This window comes from Hypanus sabinus, chromosome 3, assembly GCF_030144855.1.
Source record: "Hypanus sabinus isolate sHypSab1 chromosome 3, sHypSab1.hap1, whole genome shotgun sequence".
Lineage (NCBI taxonomy): Eukaryota > Metazoa > Chordata > Chondrichthyes > Myliobatiformes > Dasyatidae > Hypanus > Hypanus sabinus.
In genome coordinates this window covers 75,211,163-75,233,364 of record NC_082708.1, presented here as the reverse complement: position 1 = coordinate 75,233,364, position 22,202 = coordinate 75,211,163, and positions in this window count along the sequence as shown.

Sequence of the window (22,202 nt, the reverse complement as noted above, 5' to 3'; positions counted from 1 at the left end):
GCAGGCTTCAGTTAGCTGGATATCTGCAGGCTTCATTTCTCAGCTGGATATCTGCAGGCTTCATTGCTCAGCTGGATATCTGCAGGCTTCAGTTAGCTGGATATCTGCAGGCTTCAGTTCTCAGTTGAATATCTGCAGGCTTCAGTTAGCTGGATATCCGCAGGCTTCATTTTTCAGCTGCATATCTGCAGGCTTCAGTTGTCAGCTGGATATCTGCAGGCTTCAGTTCTCAGCTGGATATCTGCAGGCTTCATTTCTCAGCTGGATATCTGCAGGCTTCATTTCTCAGCTGGATATCAGCAGGCTTCATTTCTCAGCTGGATATCTGCAGGCTTCATTTCTCAGCTGGATATCTGCAGTCCAGTTCTCAGCTGGATATCTGCAGGCTTCAGTTCTCAAGTGGATATCTGCAGGCTTCATTTCTCAGCTGGATACCTGCAGGCTTCATTTCTCAGCTGGATATCTGCAGGCTTCATTTCTCAGCTGGATATCTGCAGGCTTCATTTCTCAGCTGGATATCTGCAGGCTTCACTTCTCAGCTAGATATCTGCAGGCTTCAATTCTCAGCTGGATATCTGAAGGCTTCATTTCTCAGCTGGATATCTGCAGGCCTCTTTTCTCAGCTGGATATCTGCAGGCTTCATTTCTCAGCTGGATATCTGCAGGCTTCATTTCTCAGCTGGATATCTGCAGGCCTCTTTTCTCAGCTGGATATCTGCAGGCTTCATTTCTCAGCTGGATATCTGCAGGCTTCATTTCTCTGCTGGATATCTATAGGCTTCATTTCTCAGCTGGATATCTGCAGGCTTCAGTTCTCAGCTGGATATCTGCAGGCTTCATTTCTCAGCTGGATATCTGCAGGCTTCAGTTAGCTGGAGATCTGCAGGCTTCATTTCTCAGCTGGATATCTGAAGGCTTCAGTTAGCTGGATATCTGCAGGCATCAGTTCTCAGCTGGATATCAGCAGGCCTCAGTTAGCTGGGTATATGCAGGCTTCATTTCTCAGCTGGATATCTGCAGGCTTCATTTCTCAGCTGGATATCTGCAGTCTTCTGTTCTCTGCTGGGTATCTGCAGGCTTCAGTTAGCTGGATATATGCAGGCTTCATTTCTCAGCTGGATATCTGCAGGCTTCAGTTAGCTGGATATCTGCAGGCTTCATTTCTCAGCTGGATATCTGCAGGCTTCATTGCTCAGCTGGATATCTGCAGGCTTCAGTTAGCTGGATATCTGCAGGCTTCAGTTCTCAGTTGAATATCTGCAGGCTTCAGTTAGCTGGATATCCGCAGGCTTCATTTTTCAGCTGCATATCTGCAGGCTTCAGTTGTCAGCTGGATATCTGCAGGCTTCAGTTCTCAGCTGGATATCTGCAGGCTTCATTTCTCAGCTGGATATCTGCAGGCTTCATTTCTCAGCTGGATATCAGCAGGCTTCATTTCTCAGCTGGATATCTGCAGGCTTCATTTCTCAGCTGGATATCTGCAGTCCAGTTCTCAGCTGGATATCTGCAGGCTTCAGTTCTCAAGTGGATATCTGCAGGCTTCATTTCTCAGCTGGATACCTGCAGGCTTCATTTCTCAGCTGGATATCTGCAGGCTTCATTTCTCAGCTGGATATCTGCAGGCTTCATTTCTCAGCTGGATATCTGCAGGCTTCATTTCTCAGCTAGATATCTGCAGGCTTCAATTCTCAGCTGGATATCTGAAGGCTTCAATTAGCTGGATATCTGCAGGCTTCATTTCTCAGCTGGATATCTGCAGGCCTCATTTCTCAGCTGGATATCTGCAGGCTTCATTTCTCAGCTGGATATCTGCAGGCTTCATTTCTCAGCTGGATATCTGCAGGCCTCATTTCTCAGCTGGATATCTGCAGGCTTCATTTCTCAGCTGGATATCTGCAGGCTTCATTTCTCTGCTGGATATCTGTAGGCTTCATTTCTCAGCTGGATATCTGCAGGCCAGTTCTCAGCTGGATATCTGCAGGCTTCAGTTAGCTGGATATCTGCAGGCTTCAGTTAGCTGGATAACAGCAGGCTTCAGTTCTCAGCTGGATATCTGCAGGCTTCAGTTGGCTGGATATCCGCAGGCTTCATTTTTCAGCTGCATATCTGCAGGCTTCAGTTGTCAGCTGGATATCTGCAGGCTTCATTTCTCAGCTGGATATCTGCAGGCTTCATTTCTCAGCTGGATATCTGCAGGCTTCATTTCTCAGCTGGATATCTGCAGGCTTCATTTCTCAGCTGGATATCAGCAGGCTTCAGTTAGCTGGATATCTGCAGGCTTCATTTCTCAGCTGGATATCTGCAGTCTACAGTTCTCAGCTAGATATATGCAGGCTTCAGTTCTCAACTGGATATCTGCAGGCTTCAGTTCTCAGCTGGATATCTGCAGACTTCATTTCTCAGCTGGATATCTGCAGGCTTCATTTCTCAGGTGGATATCTGCAGGCTTCATTTCTCAGCTGGATATCTGCAGTCTTCAGTTCTCAGCTGGATATCTGCAGGCTTCAGTTCTCAAGTGGATATCTGCAGGCTTCTTTTCTCAGCTGGATACCTGCAGGCTTCATTTCTCAGCTGGATATCTGCAGGCTTCATTTCTCAGCTGGATATCTGCAGGCTTCATTTCTCAGCTGGATATCTGCAGGCTTCAGTTCTCAGCTAGATATCTGCAGGCTTCAATTCTCAGCTGGATATCTGAAGGCTTCAGTTAGCTGGATATCTGCAGGCTTCATTTCTCAGCTGGATATCTGCAGGCTTCATTTCTCAGCTGGATATCTGCAGGCTTCATTTCTCTGCTGGATATCTGCAGGCTTCAGTTAGCTGGATATCTGCAGGCTTTTGTTCTTAGCTGGATATCTGCAGGCTTTATTTGTCAGCTGGATATCTGCAGGCTTCAGTTAGCTGGATATCTGCAGGCTTCAGTTAGCTGGATATCTGCAGGCTTCATTTCTCAGCTGGATATATGCAGGGTTCAGTTCTCAGCTGGATATCTGCAGGCTTCATTTCTCAGCTGGATATCTGCAGGCTTCAGTTAGCTGGATATCTGCAGGCTTCAGTTCTCAGCTGGATATCTGCAGGCTTCATTTCTCAGCTGGATATCTGCAGGCTTCAGTTAGCTGGATATCTGCAGGCTTCATTTCTCAGCTGGATATCTGCAGGCCTCTTTTCTCAGCTGGATATCTGCAGGCTTCATTTCTCAGCTGGATATCTGCAGGCTTCATTTCTCTGCTGGATATCTATAGGCTTCATTTCTCAGCTGGATATCTGCAGGCTTCAGTTCTCAGCTGGATATCTGCAGGCTTCATTTCTCAGCTGGATATCTGCAGGCTTCAGTTAGCTGGAGATCTGCAGGCTTCATTTCTCAGCTGGATATCTGAAGGCTTCAGTTAGCTGGATATCTGCAGGCATCAGTTCTCAGCTGGATATCAGCAGGCCTCAGTTAGCTGGGTATATGCAGGCTTCAGTTCTCAGCTGGATATCTGCAGGCTTCATTTCTCAGCTGGATATCTGCAGTCTTCTGTTCTCTGCTGGGTATCTGCAGGCTTCAGTTAGCTGGATATATGCAGGCTTCATTTCTCAGCTGGATATCTGCAGGCTTCAGTTAGCTGGATATCTGCAGGCTTCATTTCTCAGCTGGATATCTGCAGGCTTCATCGCTCAGCTGGATATCTGCAGGCTTCAGTTAGCTGGATATCTGCAGGCTTCAGTTCTCAGTTGAATATCTGCAGGCTTCAGTTAGCTGGATATCCGCAGGCTTCATTTTTCAGCTGCATATCTGCAGGCTTCAGTTGTCAGCTGGATATCTGCAGGCTTCAGTTCACAGCTGGATATCTGCAGGCTTCATTTCTCAGCTGGATATCTGCAGTCCAGTTCTCAGCTGGATATCTGCAGGCTTCAGTTCTCAAGTGGATATCTGCAGGCTTCATTTCTCAGCTGGATACCTGCAGGCTTCATTTCTCAGCTGGATATCTGCAGGCTTCATTTCTCAGCTGGATATCTGCAGGCTTCATTTCTCAGCTGGATATCTGCAGGCTTCACTTCTCAGCTAGATATCTGCAGGCTTCAATTCTCAGCTGGATATCTGAAGGCTTCATTTCTCAGCTGGATATCTGCAGGCCTCTTTTCTCAGCTGGATATCTGCAGGCTTCATTTCTCAGCTGGATATCTGCAGGCTTCATTTCTCAGCTGGATATCTGCAGGCCTCTTTTCTCAGCTGGATATCTGCAGGCTTCATTTCTCAGCTGGATATCTGCAGGCTTCATTTCTCTGCTGGATATCTATAGGCTTCATTTCTCAGCTGGATATCTGCAGGCTTCAGTTCTCAGCTGGATATCTGCAGGCTTCATTTCTCAGCTGGATATCTGCAGGCTTCAGTTAGCTGGAGATCTGCAGGCTTCATTTCTCAGCTGGATATCTGAAGGCTTCAGTTAGCTGGATATCTGCAGGCATCAGTTCTCAGCTGGATATCAGCAGGCCTCAGTTAGCTGGGTATATGCAGGCTTCATTTCTCAGCTGGATATCTGCAGGCTTCATTTCTCAGCTGGATATCTGCAGTCTTCTGTTCTCTGCTGGGTATCTGCAGGCTTCAGTTAGCTGGATATATGCAGGCTTCATTTCTCAGCTGGATATCTGCAGGCTTCAGTTAGCTGGATATCTGCAGGCTTCATTTCTCAGCTGGATATCTGCAGGCTTCATTGCTCAGCTGGATATCTGCAGGCTTCAGTTAGCTGGATATCTGCAGGCTTCAGTTCTCAGTTGAATATCTGCAGGCTTCAGTTAGCTGGATATCCGCAGGCTTCATTTTTCAGCTGCATATCTGCAGGCTTCAGTTGTCAGCTGGATATCTGCAGGCTTCAGTTCTCAGCTGGATATCTGCAGGCTTCATTTCTCAGCTGGATATCTGCAGGCTTCATTTCTCAGCTGGATATCAGCAGGCTTCATTTCTCAGCTGGATATCTGCAGGCTTCATTTCTCAGCTGGATATCTGCAGTCCAGTTCTCAGCTGGATATCTGCAGGCTTCAGTTCTCAAGTGGATATCTGCAGGCTTCATTTCTCAGCTGGATACCTGCAGGCTTCATTTCTCAGCTGGATATCTGCAGGCTTCATTTCTCAGCTGGATATCTGCAGGCTTCATTTCTCAGCTGGATATCTGCAGGCTTCATTTCTCAGCTAGATATCTGCAGGCTTCAATTCTCAGCTGGATATCTGAAGGCTTCAATTAGCTGGATATCTGCAGGCTTCATTTCTCAGCTGGATATCTGCAGGCCTCATTTCTCAGCTGGATATCTGCAGGCTTCATTTCTCAGCTGGATATCTGCAGGCTTCATTTCTCAGCTGGATATCTGCAGGCCTCATTTCTCAGCTGGATATCTGCAGGCTTCATTTCTCAGCTGGATATCTGCAGGCTTCATTTCTCTGCTGGATATCTGTAGGCTTCATTTCTCAGCTGGATATCTGCAGGCCAGTTCTCAGCTGGATATCTGCAGGCTTCAGTTAGCTGGATATCTGCAGGCTTCAGTTAGCTGGATATCTGCAGGCTTCAGTTCTCAGCTGGATATCTGCAGGCTTCAGTTGGCTGGATATCCGCAGGCTTCATTTTTCAGCTGCATATCTGCAGGCTTCAGTTGTCAGCTGGATATCTGCAGGCTTCATTTCTCAGCTGGATATCTGCAGGCTTCATTTCTCAGCTGGATATCTGCAGGCTTCATTTCTCAGCTGGATATCAGCAGGCTTCAGTTAGCTGGATATCTGCAGGCTTCATTTCTCAGCTGGATATCTGCAGTCTACAGTTCTCAGCTAGATATATGCAGGCTTCAGTTCTCAACTGGATATCTGCAGGCTTCAGTTCTCAGCTGGATATCTGCAGACTTCATTTCTCAGCTGGATATCTGCAGGCCTCATTTCTCAGGTGGATATCTGCAGGCTTCATTTCTCAGCTGGATATCTGCAGTCTTCAGTTCTCAGCTGGATATCTGCAGGCTTCAGTTCTCAAGTGGATATCTGCAGGCTTCTTTTCTCAGCTGGATACCTGCAGGCTTCATTTCTCAGCTGGATATCTGCAGGCTTCATTTCTCAGCTGGATATCTGCAGGCTTCATTTCTCAGCTGGATATCTGCAGGCTTCAGTTCTCAGCTAGATATCTGCAGGCTTCAATTCTCAGCTGGATATCTGAAGGCTTCAGTTAGCTGGATATCTGCAGGCTTCATTTCTCAGCTGGATATCTGCAGGCTTCATTTCTCAGCTGGATATCTGCAGGCTTCATTTCTCTGCTGGATATCTGCAGGCTTCAGTTAGCTGGATATCTGCAGGCTTTTGTTCTTAGCTGGATATCTGCAGGCTTTATTTGTCAGCTGGATATCTGCAGGCTTCAGTTAGCTGGATATCTGCAGGCTTCAGTTAGCTGGATATCTGCAGGCTTCATTTCTCAGCTGGATATATGCAGGGTTCAGTTCTCAGCTGGATATCTGCAGGCTTCATTTCTCAGCTGGATATCTGCAGGCTTCAGTTAGCTGGATATCTGCAGGCTTCATTTCTCAGCTGGATATCTGCAGGCCTCTTTTCTCAGCTGGATATCTGCAGGCTTCATTTCTCAGCTGGATATCTGCAGGCTTCATTTCTCTGCTGGATATCTATAGGCTTCATTTCTCAGCTGGATATCTGCAGGCTTCAGTTCTCAGCTGGACATCTGCAGGCTTCATTTCTCAGCTGGATATCTGCAGGCTTCAGTTAGCTGGAGATCTGCAGGCTTCAGTTCTCAGCTGGATATCAGCAGGCCTCAGTTAGCTGGGTATATGCAGGCTTCATTTCTCAGCTGGATATCTGCAGGCTTCATTTCTCAGCTGGATATCTGCAGTCTTCTGTTCTCTGCTGGGTATCTGCAGGCTTCAGTTAGCTGGATATATGCAGGCTTCATTTCTCAGCTGGATATCTGCAGGCTTCATTGCTCAGCTGGATATCTGCAAGCTTCAGTTAGCTGGATATCTGCAGGCTTCATTTCTCAGCTGGATATCTGCAGTCTTCTGTTCTCTGCTGGGTATCTGCAGGCTTCAGTTAGCTGGATATCTGCAGGCTTCATTTCTCAGCTAGATATCTGCAGGCTTCATTGCTCAGCTGGATATCTGCAGGCTTCAGTTAGCTGGATATCTGCAGGCTTCAGTTCTCAGTTGAATATCTGCAGGCTTCAGTTAGCTGGATATCCGCAGGCTTCATTTTTCAGCTGCATATCTGCAGGCTTCAGTTGTCAGCTGGATATCTGCAGGCTTCAGTTCTCAGCTGGATATCTGCAGGCTTCATTTCTCAGCTGGATATCTGCAGGCTTCATTTCTCAGCTGGATATCAGCAGGCTTCAGTTAGCTGGATATCTGCAGGCTTCATTTCTCAGCTGGATATCTGCAGTCTTCAGTTCTCAGCTGGATATCTGCAGGCTTCAGTTCTCAAGTGGAAATCTGCAGGCTTCATTTCTCAGCTGGATACCTGCAGGCTTCATTTCTCAGCTGGATATCTGCAGGCTTCATTTCTCAGCTGGATATCTGCAGGCTTCATTTCTCAGCTTGATATCTGCAGGCTTCACTTCTTAGCTAGATATCTGCAGGCTTCAATTCTCAGCTGGATATCTGAAGGCTTCAATTAGCTGGATATCTGCAGGCTTCATTTCTCAGCTGGATATCTGCAGGCCTCATTTCTCAGCTGGATATCTGCAGGCTTCATTTCTCAGCTGGATATCTGCAGGCTTCATTTCTCTGCTGGATATCTGTAGGCTTCATTTCTCAGCTGGATATCTGCAGGCTTCAGTTCTAAGCTGGATATCTGCAGGCTTCAGTTAGCTGGATATCTGCAGGCTTCAGTTAGCTGGATATCTGCAGGCTTCAGTTCTCAGCTGGATATCTGCAGGCTTCAGTTGGCTGGATATCCGCAGGCTTCATTTTTCAGCTGCATATCTGCAGGCTTCAGTTGTCAGCTGGATATCTGCAGGCTTCATTTCTCAGCTGGATATCTGCAGGCTTCATTGCTCAGCTGGACATCTGCAGGCTTCAGTTAGCTGGATATCTGCAGGCTTTATTTCTCAGCTGGATATCTGCAGTCTTCTGTTCTCTGCTGGGTATCTGCAGGCTTCAGTTAGCTGGATATCTGCAGGCTTCATTTCTCAGCTAGATATCTGCAGGCTTCATTGCTCAGCTGGATATCTGCAGGCTTCAGTTAGCTGGATATCTGCAGGCATCAGTTCTCAGCTGGATATCAGCAGGCCTCAGTTAGCTGGGTATATGCAGGCTTCACTTCTCAGCTGGATATCTGCAGGCTTCATTTCTCAGCTGGATATCTGCAGTCTTCTGTTCTCTGCTGGGTATCTGCAGGCTTCATTTAGCTGGATATATGCAGGCTTCATTTCTCAGCTGGATATCAGCAGGCTTCAGTTAGCTGGATATCTGCAGGCTTCATTTCTCAGCTGGATATCTGCAGTCTTCATTTCTCAGCTGGATATCTGCAGGCTTCATTTCTCTGCTGGATATCTGTAGGCTTCATTTCTCAGCTGGATATCTGCCGGCTTCAGTTCTCAGCTGGATATCTGCAGGCTTCAGTTAGCTGGATATCTGCAGGCTTCAGTTAGCTGGATATCTGTAGGCTTCATTTCTCAGTTGGATATCTGCAGGCTTCAGTTCTCAGCTGGATATCTGCAGGCTTCAGTTAGCTGGATATCTGCAGGCTTCAGTTAGCTGGATATCTGCAGGCTTCAGTTCTCAGCTGGATATCTGCAGGCTTCAGTTAGCTGGATATCCGCAGGCTTCATTTCTCAGCTGGATATCTGCAGGCTTCATTTCTCAGCTGGATATCAGCAGGCTTCAGTTAGCTGGATATCTGCAGGCTTCATTTCTCAGCTGGATTTCTGCAGTCTTCAGTTCTCAGCTGGATATCTGCAGGCTTCAGTTCTCAAGTGGATATCTGCAGGCTTCATTTCTCAGCTGGATACCTGCAAGCTTCATTTCTCAGCTGGATATCTGCAGGCTTCATTTCTCAGCTGGATATCTGCAGGCTTCATTTCTCAGCTGGATATCAGCAGGCTTCAGTTAGCTGGATATCTGCAGGCTTCATTTCTCAGCTGGATATCTGCAGTCTTCAGTTCTCAGCTGGATATCTGCAGGCTTCAGTTCTCAAGTGGATATCTGCAGGCTTCATTTCTCAGCTGGATACCTGCAGGCTTCATTTCTCAGCTGGATATCAGCAGGCTTCATTTCTCAGCTGGATATCTGCAGGCTTCATTTCTCAACTGGATATCTGCAGGCTTCAGTTCTCGGCTAGATATCTGCAGGCTTCAATTCTCAGCTGGATATCTGAAGGCTTCAGTTAGCTGGATATCTGCAGGCTTCAGTTCTCAGCTGGATATCCGCAGGCTTCAGTTAGCTGGATATCTGCAGGCTTCAGTTCTCAGCTGGATATCTGCAGGCTTCATTTCTCAGCTGGATATCTGCAGGCTTCAGTTCTCAGCTGGATATCTGCAGGCTTCAGTTATCTGGATATCCGCAGGCTTCATTTTTCAGCTGCATATCTGCAGGCTTCGGTTGTCAGCTGGATCTCTGCAGGCTTCATTTCTCAGCTGGATATCTGCAGGCTTCATTTCTCAGCTGGATATCTGCAGGCTTCATTTCTCAGCTGGATATCAGCAGGCTTCAGTTCTCAGCTGGATATCTGCAGGCCTCATTTCTCAGCTGGATATCTGCAGGCTTCATTTCTCAGCTGGATATCTGCAGTCTTCAGTTCTCAGCTGGATATCTGCAGGCTTCAGTTCTCAAGTGGATATCTGCAGGCTTCATTTCTCAGCTGGATACCTGCAGGCTTCATTTCTCAGCTGGATATCTGCAGGCTTCATTTCTCAGCTGGATATCTGCAGGCTTCATTTCTCAGCTGGATATCTGCAGGCTTCAGTTCTCAGCTAGATATCTGCAGGCTTCATTTCTCAGCTGGATATCTGCAGGCTTCAGTTCTCAGCTAGATATCTGCAGGCTTCATTTCTCAGCTGGATATCTGCAGGCTTCAGTTAGCTGGAGATCTGCAGGCTTCATTTCTCAGCTGGATATCTGAAGGCTTCAGTTAGCTGGATATCTGCAGGCATCAGTTCTCAGCTGGATATCAGCAGGCCTCAGTTAGCTGGGTATATGCAGGCTTCACTTCTCAGCTGGATATCTGCAGGCTTCATTTCTCAGCTGGATATCTGCAGTCTTCTGTTCTCTGCTGGGTATCTGCAGGCTTCAGTTAGCTGGATATATGCAGGCTTCATTTCTCAGCTGGATATCAGCAGGCTTCAGTTAGCTGGATATCTGCAGGCTTCATTTCTCAGCTGGATATCTGCAGTCTTCAGTTCTCAGCTGGATATCTGCAGGCTTCAGTTCTCAAGTGGATATCTGCAGGCTTCATTTCTCAGCTGGATACTTGCAGGCTTCATTTCTCAGCTGGATATCTGCAGGCTTCATTTCTCAGCTGGATATCTGCAGGCTTCATTTCTCAGCTGGATATCTGCAGGCTTCAGTTCTCAGCTAGATATCTGCAGGCTTCATTTCTCAGCTGGATATCTGCAGGCTTCAGTTCTCAGCTAGATATCTGCAGGCTTCATTTCTCAGCTGGATATCTGCAGGCTTCAGTTCTCAGCTGGATATCTGCAGGCTTCATTTCTCAGCTGGATATCTGCAGGCTTCAGTTAGCTGGAGATCTGCAGGCTTCATTTCTCAGCTGGATATCTGAAGGCTTCAGTTAGCTGGATATCTGCAGGCATCAGTTCTCAGCTGGATATCAGCAGGCCTCAGTTAGCTGGGTATATGCAGGCTTCATTTCTCAGCTGGATATCTGCAGTCTTCTGTTCTCTGCTGGGTATCTGCAGGCTTCAGTTAGCTGGATATATGCAGGCTTCATTTCTCAGCTGGATATCTGCAGGCTTCAGTTAGCTGGATATCTGCAGGCTTCATTTCTCAGCTGGTTATCTGCAGGCTTCATTGCTCAGCTGGATATCTGCAGGCTTCAGTTAGCTGGATATCAGCAGGCCTCAGTTAGCTGGGTATATGCAGGCTTCATTTCTCAGCTGGATATCTGCAGTCTTCTGTTCTCTGCTGGGTATCTGCAGGCTTCAGTTAGCTGGATATATGCAGGCTTCATTTCTCAGCTGGATATCTGCAGGCTTCAGTTAGCTGGATATCTGCAGGCTTCATTTCTCAGCTGGATATCTGCAGGCTTCATTGCTCAGCTGGATATCTGCAGGCTTCAGTTAGCTGGATATCTGCAGGCTTCAGTTCTCAGTTGAATATCTGCAGGCTTCAGTTAGCTGGATATCCGCAGGCTTCATTTTTCAGCTGCATATCTGCAGGCTTCAGTTGTCAGCTGGATATCTGCAGGCTTCATTTCTCAGCTGGATATCTGCAGGCTTCATTTCTCAGCTGGATATCTGCAGGCTTCATTTCTCAGCTGGATATCAGCAGGCTTCAGTTAGCTGGATATCTGCAGGCTTCATTTCTCAGCTGGATATCTGCAGTCTTCAGTTCTCAGCTGGATATCTGCAGGCTTCAGTTCTCAAGTGGATATCTGCAGGCTTCATTTCTCAGCTGGATACCTGCAGGCTTCATTTCTCAGCTGGATATCTGCAGGCTTCATTCCTCAGCTGGATATCTGCAGGCTTCATTTCTCAGCTGGATATCTGCAGGCTTCAGTTCTCAGCTAGATATCTGCAGGCTTCAATTCTCAGCTGGATATCTGAAGGCTTCAATTAGCTGGATATCTGCAGGCTTCATTTCTCAGCTGGATATCTGCAGGCCTCATTTCTCAGCTGGATATCTGCAGGCTTCATTTCTCAGCTGGATATCTGCAGGCTTCATTTCTCTGCTGGATATCTGTAGGCTTCATTTCTCAGCTGGATACCTGCCGGCTTCAGTTCTCAGCTGGATATCTGCAGGCTTCAGTTAGCTGGATATCTGCAGGCTTCAGTTAGCTGGATATCTGCAGGCTTCAGTTCTCAGCTGGATATCTGCAGGCTTCAGTTGGCTGGATATCTGCAGGCTTCAGTTCTCAAATGGATATCTGCAGGCTTCATTTCTCAGCTGGATACCTGCAGGCTTCATTTCTCAGCTGGATATCTGCAGGCTTCATTTCTCAGCTGGATATCTGCAGGCTTCATTTCTCAGCTGGATATCTGCAGGCTTCAGTTCTCAGCTAGATATCTGCAGGCTTCATTTCTCAGCTGGATATCTGCAGGCTTCAGTTCTCAGCTAGATATCTGCAGGCTTCATTTCTCAGCTGGATATCTGCAGGCTTCAGTTAGCTGGATATCTGCAGGCATCATTTCTCAGCTGGATATCTGCAGGCTTCATTTCTCAGCTGGATATCTGCAGGCTTCATTTCTCAGCAGGATATCAGCAGGCTTCAGTTCTCAGCTGGATATCTGCAGGCCTCATTTCTCAGCTGGATATCTGCAGGCTTCATTTCTCAGCTGGATATCTGCAGTCTTCAGTTCTCAGCTGGATATCTGCAGGCTTCAGTTCTCAAGTGGATATCTGCAGGCTTCATTTCTCAGCTGGATACCTGCAGGCTTCATTTCTCAGCTGGATATCTGCAGGCTTCATTTCTCAGCTGGATATCTGCAGGCTTCATTTCTCAGCTGGATATCTGCAGGCTTCAGTTCTCAGCTAGATATCTGCAGGCTTCATTTCTCAGCTGGATATCTGCAGGCTTCAGTTCTCAGCTAGATATCTGCAGGCTTCATTTCTCAGCTGGATATCTGCAGGCTTCAGTTAGCTGGAGATCTGCAGGCTTCATTTCTCAGCTGGATATCTGAAGGCTTCAGTTAGCTGGATATCTGCAGGCATCAGTTCTCAGCTGGATATCAGCAGGCCTCAGTTAGCTGGGTATATGCAGGCTTCACTTCTCAGCTGGATATCTGCAGGCTTCATTTCTCAGCTGGATATCTGCAGTCTTCTGTTCTCTGCTGGGTATCTGCAGGCTTCAGTTAGCTGGATATATGCAGGCTTCATTTCTCAGCTGGATATCAGCAGGCTTCAGTTAGCTGGATATCTGCAGGCTTCATTTCTCAGCTGGATATCTGCAGTCTTCAGTTCTCAGCTGGATATCTGCAGGCTTCAGTTCTCAAGTGGATATCTGCAGGCTTCATTTCTCAGCTGGATACTTGCAGGCTTCATTTCTCAGCTGGATATCTGCAGGCTTCATTTCTCAGCTGGATATCTGCAGGCTTCATTTCTCAGCTGGATATCTGCAGGCTTCAGTTCTCAGCTAGATATCTGCAGGCTTCATTTCTCAGCTGGATATCTGCAGGCTTCAGTTCTCAGCTAGATATCTGCAGGCTTCATTTCTCAGCTGGATATCTGCAGGCTTCAGTTCTCAGCTGGATATCTGCAGGCTTCATTTCTCAGCTGGATATCTGCAGGCTTCAGTTAGCTGGAGATCTGCAGGCTTCATTTCTCAGCTGGATATCTGAAGGCTTCAGTTAGCTGGATATCTGCAGGCATCAGTTCTCAGCTGGATATCAGCAGGCCTCAGTTAGCTGGGTATATGCAGGCTTCATTTCTCAGCTGGATATCTGCAGTCTTCTGTTCTCTGCTGGGTATCTGCAGGCTTCAGTTAGCTGGATATATGCAGGCTTCATTTCTCAGCTGGATATCTGCAGGCTTCAGTTAGCTGGATATCTGCAGGCTTCATTTCTCAGCTGGATATCTGCAGGCTTCATTGCTCAGCTGGATATCTGCAGGCTTCAGTTAGCTGGATATCTGCAGGCTTCAGTTCTCAGTTGAATATCTGCAGGCTTCAGTTAGCTGGATATCCGCAGGCTTCATTTTTCAGCTGCGTATCTGCAGGCTTCAGTTGTCAGCTGGATATCTGCAGGCTTCATTTCTCAGCTGGATATCTGCAGGCTTCATTTCTCAGCTGGATATCTGCAGGCTTCATTTCTCAGCTGGATATCAGCAGGCTTCAGTTAGCTGGATATCTGCAGGCTTCATTTCTCAGCTGGATATCTGCAGTCTTCAGTTCTCAGCTGGATATCTGCAGGCTTCAGTTCTCAAGTGGATATCTGCAGGCTTCATTTCTCAGCTGGATACCTGCAGGCTTCATTTCTCAGCTGGATATCTGCAGGCTTCATTCCTCAGCTGGATATCTGCAGGCTTCATTTCTCAGCTGGATATCTGCAGGCTTCAGTTCTCAGCTAGATATCTGCAGGCTTCAATTCTCAGCTGGATATCTGAAGGCTTCAATTAGCTGGATATCTGCAGGCTTCATTTCTCAGCTGGATATCTGCAGGCCTCATTTCTCAGCTGGATATCTGCAGGCTTCATTTCTCAGCTGGATATCTGCAGGCTTCATTTCTCTGCTGGATATCTGTAGGCTTCATTTCTCAGCTGGATACCTGCCGGCTTCAGTTCTCAGCTGGATATCTGCAGGCTTCAGTTAGCTGGATATCTGCAGGCTTCAGTTAGCTGGATATCTGCAGGCTTCAGTTCTCAGCTGGATATCTGCAGGCTTCAGTTGGCTGGATATCCGCAGGCTTCATTTTTCAGTTGCATATCTGCAGGCTTCAGTTGTCAGCTGGATATCTGCAGGCTTCATTTCTCAGCTGGATATCTGCAGGCTTCATTTCTCAGCTGGATATCTGCAGGCTTCATTTCTCAGCTGGATATCAGCAGGCTTCAGTTAGCTGGATATCTGCAGGCTTCATTTCTCAGCTGGATATCTGCAGTCTACAGTTCTCAGCTAGATATATGCAGGCTTCAGTTCTCAACTGGATATCTGCAGGCTTCAGTTCTCAGCTGGATATCTGCAGGCTTCATTTCTCAGCTGGATATCTGCAGGGCTCATTTCTCAGCTGGATATCTGCAAGCTTCATTTCTCAGCTGGATATCTGCAGTCTTCAGTTCTCAGCTGGATATCTGCAGGCTTCAGTTCTCAAGTGGATATCTGCAGGCTTCATTTCTCAGCTGCATACCTGCAGGCTTCATTTCTCAGCTGGATATCTGCAGGCTTCATTTCTCAGCTGGATATCTGCAGGCTTCATTTCTCAGCTGGATATCTGCAGGCTTCATTTCTCAGCTGGATATCTGCAGTCTTCAGTTCTCAGCTAGATATCTGCAGGCTTCATTTCTCAGCTGGATATCTGCAGGCTTCAGTTCTCAGCTAGATATCTGCAGGCTTCATTTCTCAGCTGGATATCTGCAGGCTTCAGTTAGCTGGAGATCTGCAGGCTTCATTTCTCAGCTGGATATCTGCAGTCTTCTGTTCTCTGCTGGGTATCTGCAGGCTTCAGTTAGCTGGATATATGCAGGCTTCATTTCTCAGCTGGATATCAGCAGGCTTCAGTTAGCTGGATATCTGCAGGCTTCATTTCTCAGCTGGATATCTGCAGTCTTCAGTTCTCAGCTGGATATCTGCAGGCTTCAGTTCTCAAGTGGATATCTGCAGGCTTCATTTCTCAGCTGGATACTTGCAGGCTTCATTTCTCAGCTGGATATCTGCAGGCTTCATTTCTCAGCTGGATATCTGCAGGCTTCATTTCTCAGCTGGATATCTGCAGGCTTCAGTTCTCAGCTAGATATCTGCAGGCTTCATTTCTCAGCTGGATATCTGCAGGCTTCAGTTCTCAGCTAGATATCTGCAGGCTTCATTTCTCAGCTGGATATCTGCAGGCTTCAGTTCTCAGCTGGATATCTGCAGGCTTCATTTCTCAGCTGGATATCTGCAGGCTTCAGTTAGCTGGAGATCTGCAGGCTTCATTTCTCAGCTGGATATCTGAAGGCTTCAGTTAGCTGGATATCTGCAGGCATCAGTTCTCAGCTGGATATCAGCAGGCCTCAGTTAGCTGGGTATATGCAGGCTTCATTTCTCAGCTGGATATCTGCAGTCTTCTGTTCTCTGCTGGGTATCTGCAGGCTTCAGTTAGCTGGATATATGCAGGCTTCATTTCTCAGCTGGATATCTGCAGGCTTCAGTTAGCTGGATATCTGCAGGCTTCATTTCTCAGCTGGATATCTGCAGGCTTCATTGCTCAGCTGGATATCTGCAGGCTTCAGTTAGCTGGATATCTGCAGGCTTCAGTTCTCAGTTGAATATCTGCAGGCTTCAGTTAGCTGGATATCCGCAGGCTTCATTTTTCAGCTGCATATCTGCAGGCTTCAGTTGTCAGCTGGATATCTGCAGGCTTCATTTCTCAGCTGGATATCTGCAGGCTTCATTTCTCAGCTGGATATCTGCAGGCTTCATTTCTCAGCTGGATATCAGCAGGCTTCAGTTAGCTGGATATCTGCAGGCTTCATTTCTCAGCTGGATATCTGCAGTCTTCAGTTCTCAGCTGGATATCTGCAGGCTTCAGTTCTCAAGTGGATATCTGCAGGCTTCATTTCTCAGCTGGATACCTGCAGGCTTCATTTCTCAGCTGGATATCTGCAGGCTTCATTCCTCAGCTGGATATCTGCAGGCTTCATTTCTCAGCTGGATATCTGCAGGCTTCAGTTCTCAGCTAGATATCTGCAGGCTTCAATTCTCAGCTGGATATCTGAAGGCTTCAATTAGCTGGATATCTGCAGGCTTCATTTCTCAGCTGGATATCTGCAGGCCTCATTTCTCAGCTGGATATCTGCAGGCTTCATTTCTCAGCTGGATATCTGCAGGCTTCATTTCTCGGCTGGATATCTGTAGGCTTCATTTCTCAGCTGGATACCTGCCGGCTTCAGTTCTCAGCTGGATATCTGCAGGCTTCAGTTAGCTGGATATCTGCAGGCTTCAGTTAGCTGGATATCTGCAGGCTTCAGTTCTCAGCTGGATATCTGCAGGCTTCAGTTGGCTGGATATCCGCAGGCTTCATTTTTCAGTTGCATATCTGCAGGCTTCAGTTGTCAGCTGGATATCTGCAGGCTTCATTTCTCAGCTGGATATCTGCAGGCTTCATTTCTCAGCTGGATATCTGCAGGCTTCATTTCTCAGCTGGATATCAGCAGGCTTCAGTTAGCTGGATATCTGCAGGCTTCATTTCTCAGCTGGATATCTGCAGTCTACAGTTCTCAGCTAGATATATGCAGGCTTCAGTTCTCAACTGGATATCTGCAGGCTTCAGTTCTCAGCTGGATATCTGCAGGCTTCATTTCTCAGCTGGATATCTGCAGGCCTCATTTCTCAGCTGGATATCTGCAAGCTTCATTTCTCAGCTGGATATCTGCAGTCTTCAGTTCTCAGCTGGATATCTGCAGGCTTCAGTTCTCAAGTGGATATCTGCAGGCTTCATTTCTCAGCTGCATACCTGCAGGCTTCATTTCTCAGCTGGATATCTGCAGGCTTCATTTCTCAGCTGGATATCTGCAGGCTTCATTTCTCAGCTGGATATCTGCAGTCTTCAGTTCTCAGCTAGATATCTGCAGGCTTCATTTCTCAGCTGGATATCTGCAGGCTTCAGTTCTCAGCTAGATATCTGCAGGCTTCATTTCTCAGCTGGATATCTGCAGGCTTCAGTTAGCTGGAGATCTGCAGGCTTCATTTCTCAGCTGGATATCAGAAGGCTTCAGTTAGCTGGATATCTGCAGGCATCAGTTCTCAGCTGGATATCAGCAGGCCTCAGTTAGCTGGGTATATGCAGGCTTCATTTCTCAGCTGGATATCTGCAGGCTTCATTTCTCAGCTGGATATCTGCAGTCTTCTGTTCTCTGCTGGGTATCTGCAGGCTTCAGTTAGCTGGATATATGCAGGCTTCATTTCTCAGCTGGATATCTGCAGGCTTCAGTTAGCTGGATATCTGCATGCTTTATTTCTCAGCTGGATATCTGCAGGCTTCATTGCTCAGCTGGATATCTGCAGGCTTCAGTTAGCTGGATATCTGCAGGCTTCAGTTCTCAGCTGGATATCTGCAGGCTTCAGTTCTCAAGTGGATATCTGCAGGCTTCATTTCTCAGCTGGATACCTGCAGGCTTCATTTCTCAGCTGGATATCTGCAGGCTTCATTCCTCAGCTGGATATCTGCAGGCTTCATTTCTCAGCTGGATATCTGCAGGCTTCAGTTCTCAGCTAGATATCTGCAGGCTTCAATTCTCAGCTGGATATCTGAAGGCTTCAATTAGCTGGATATCTGCAGGCTTCATTTCTCAGCTGGATATCTGCAGGCCTCATTTCTCAGCTGGATATCTGCAGGCTTCATTTCTCAGCTGGATATCTGCAGGCTTCATTTCTCTGCTGAATATCTGTAGGCTTCATTTCTCAGCTGGATACCTGCCGGCTTCAGTTCTCAGCTGGATATCTGCAGGCTTCAGTTAGCTGGATATCTGCAGGCTTCAGTTAGCTGGATATCTGCAGGCTTCAGTTCTCAGCTGGATATCTGCAGGCTTCAGTTGGCTGGATATCCGCAGGCTTCATTTTTCAGTTGCATATCTGCAGGCTTCAGTTGTCAGCTGGATATCTGCAGGCTTCATTTCTCAGCTGGATATCTGCAGGCTTCATTTCTCAGCTGGATATCTGCAGGCTTCATTTCTCAGCTGGATATCAGCAGGCTTCAGTTAGCTGGATATCTGCAGGCTTCATTTCTCAGCTGGATATCTGCAGTCTACAGTTCTCAGCTAGATATATGCAGGCTTCAGTTCTCAACTGGATATCTGCAGGCTTCAGTTCTCAGCTGGATATCTGCAGGCTTCATTTCTCAGCTTGATATCTGCAGGCTTCACTTCTTAGCTAGATATCTGCAGGCTTCAATTCTCAGCTGGATATCTGAAGGCTTCAATTAGCTGGATATCTGCAGGCTTCATTTCTCAGCTGGATATCTGCAGGCCTCATTTCTCAGCTGGATATCTGCAGGCTTCATTTCTCAGCTGGATATCTGCAGGCTTCATTTCTCTGCTGGATATCTGTAGGCTTCATTTCTCAGCTGGATATCTGCAGGCTTCAGTTCTAAGCTGGATATCTGCAGGCTTCAGTTAGCTGGATATCTGCAGGCTTCAGTTAGCTGGATATCTGCAGGCTTCAGTTCTCAGCTGGATATCTGCAGGCTTCAGTTGGCTGGATATCCGCAGGCTTCATTTTTCAGCTGCATATCTGCAGGCTTCAGTTGTCAGCTGGATATCTGCAGGCTTCATTTCTCAGCTGGATATCTGCAGGCTTCATTGCTCAGCTGGACATCTGCAGGCTTCAGTTAGCTGGATATCTGCAGGCTTTATTTCTCAGCTGGATATCTGCAGTCTTCTGTTCTCTGCTGGGTATCTGCAGGCTTCAGTTAGCTGGATATCTGCAGGCTTCATTTCTCAGCTAGATATCTGCAGGCTTCATTGCTCAGCTGGATATCTGCAGGCTTCAGTTAGCTGGATATCTGCAGGCTTCAGTTCTCAGTTGAATATCTGCAGGCTTCAGTTAGCTGGATATCCGCAGGCTTCATTTTTCAGCTGCATATCTGCAGGCTTCAGTTGTCAGCTGGATATCTGCAGGCTTCAGTTCTCAGCTGGATATCTGCAGGCTTCATTTCTCAGCTGGATATCTGCAGGCTTCATTTCTCAGCTGGATATCAGCAGGCTTCAGTTAGCTGGATATCTGCAGGCTTCATTTCTCAGCTGGATATCTGCAGTCTTCAGTTCTCAGCTGGATATCTGCAGGCTTCAGTTCTCAAGTGGAAATCTGCAGGCTTCATTTCTCAGCTGGATACCTGCAGGCTTCATTTCTCAGCTGGATATCTGCAGGCTTCATTTCTCAGCTGGATATCTGCAGGCTTCATTTCTCAGCTTGATATCTGCAGGCTTCACTTCTTAGCTAGATATCTGCAGGCTTCAATTCTCAGCTGGATATCTGAAGGCTTCAATTAGCTGGATATCTGCAGGCTTCATTTCTCAGCTGGATATCTGCAGGCCTCATTTCTCAGCTGGATATCTGCAGGCTTCATTTCTCAGCTGGATATCTGCAGGCTTCATTTCTCTGCTGGATATCTGTAGGCTTCATTTCTCAGCTGGATATCTGCAGGCTTCAGTTCTCAGCTGGATATCTGCAGGCTTCAGTTAGCTGGATATCTGCAGGCTTCAGTTAGCTGGATATCTGCAGGCTTCAGTTCTCAGCTGGATATCTGCAGGCTTCAGTTGGCTGGATATCCGCAGGCTTCATTTTTCAGCTGCATATCTGCAGGCTTCAGTTGTCAGCTGGATATCTGCAGGCTTCATTTCTCAGCTGGATATCTGCAGGCTTCATTTCTCAGCTGGATATCTGCAGGCTTCATTTCTCAGCTGGATATCAGCAGGCTTCAGTTAGCTTGATATCTGCAGGCTTCATTTCTCAGCTGGATATCTGCAGTCTACAGTTCTCAGCTAGATATATGCAGGCTTCAGTTCTCAACTGGATATCTGCAGGCTTCAGTTCTCAAGTGGATATCTGCAGGCTTCATTTCTCAGCTGGATATCTGCAGGCCTCATTTCTCAGGTGGATATCTGCAGGCTTCATTTCTCAGCTGGATATCTGCAGTCTTCAGTTCTCAGCTGGATATCTGCAGGCTTCAGTTCTCAAGTGGATATCTGCAGGCTTCTTTTCTCAGCTGGATACCTGCAGGCTTCATTTCTCAGCTGGATATCTGCAGGCTTCATTTCTCAGCTGGATATCTGCAGGCTTCATTTCTCAGCTGGATATCTGCAGGCTTCAGTTCTCAGCTAGATATCTGCAGGCTTCAATTCTCAGCTGGATATCTGAAGGCTTCAGTTAGCTGGATATCTGCAGGCTTCATTTCTCAGCTGGATATCTGCAGGCCTCATTTCTCAGCTGGATATCTGCAGGCTTCATTTCTCAGCTGGATATCTGCAGGCTTCATTTCTCTGCTGGATATCTGTAGGCTTCATTTCTCAGCTGGATATCTGTAGGCTTCAGTTCTCAGCTGGATATCTGCAGGCTACAGTTAGCTGGATATCTGCAGGCTTCAGTTAGCTGGATATCTGCAGGCTTCAGTTCTCAGCTGGATATCTGCAGGCTTCAGTTAGCTGGATATCCGCAGGCTTCATTTTTCAGCTGCATATCTGCAGGCTTCAGTTGTCAGCTGGATATCTGCAGGCTTCATTTCTCAGCTGGATATCTGCAGGCTTCATTTCTCAGCTGGATATCTGCCGGCTTCATTTCTCAGCTGGATATCAGCAGGCTTCAGTTAGCTGGATATCTGCAGGCTTCATTTCTCAGCTGGATATCTGCAGTGTTCAGTTCTCAGCTAGATATATGCAGGCTTCAGTTCTCAACTGGATATCTGCAGGCTTCAGTTCTCAGCTGGATATCTGCAGGCTTCATTTCTCAGCTGGATATCTGCAGGCCTCATTTCTCAGCTGGATATCTGCAGGCTTCATTTCTCAGCTGGATATCTGCAGGCTTCATTTCTCTGCTGGATATCTGTAGGCTTAATTTCTCAGCTGGATATCTGCAGGCTTCAGTTCTCAGCTGGATATCTGCAGGCTTCAGTTAGCTGGATATCTGCAGGCTTCAGTTAGCTGGATATCTGCAGGCTTCAGTTCTCAGCTGGATATCTGCAGGCTTCAGTTAGCTGGATATCCGCAGGCTTCATTTCTCAGCTGGATATCTGCAGGCTTCATTTCTCAGCTGGATATCAGCAGGCTTCAGTTAGCTGGATATCTGCAGGCTTCATTTCTCAGCTGGATATCTGCAGTCTTCAGTTCTCAGCTGGATATCTGCAGGCTTCAGTTCTCAAGTGGATATCTGCAGGCTTCATTTCTCAGCTGGATACCTGCAAGCTTCATTTCTCAGCTGGATATCTGCAGGCTTCATTTCTCAGCTGGATATCTGCAGGCTTCATTTCTCAGCTGGATATCAGCAGGCTTCAGTTAGCTGGATATCTGCAGGCTTCATTTCTCAGCTGGATATCTGCAGTCTTCAGTTCTCAGATGGATATCTGCAGGCTTCAGTTCTCAAGTGGATATCTGCAGGCTTCATTTCTCAGCTGGATACCTGCAGGCTTCATTTCTCAGCTGGATATCAGCAGGCTTCATTTCTCAGCTGGATATCTGCAGGCTTCATTTCTCAACTGGATATCTGCAGGCTTCAGTTCTCAGCTGGATATCTGCAGGCTTCATTTCTCAGCTGGATATCTGCAGGCTTCATTTCTCAGCTGGATATCAGCAGGCTTCAGTTAGCTGGATATCTGCAGGCTTCATTTCTCAGCTGGATATCTGCAGTCTTCAGTTCTCAGATGGATATCTGCAGGCTTCAGTTCTCAAGTGGATATCTG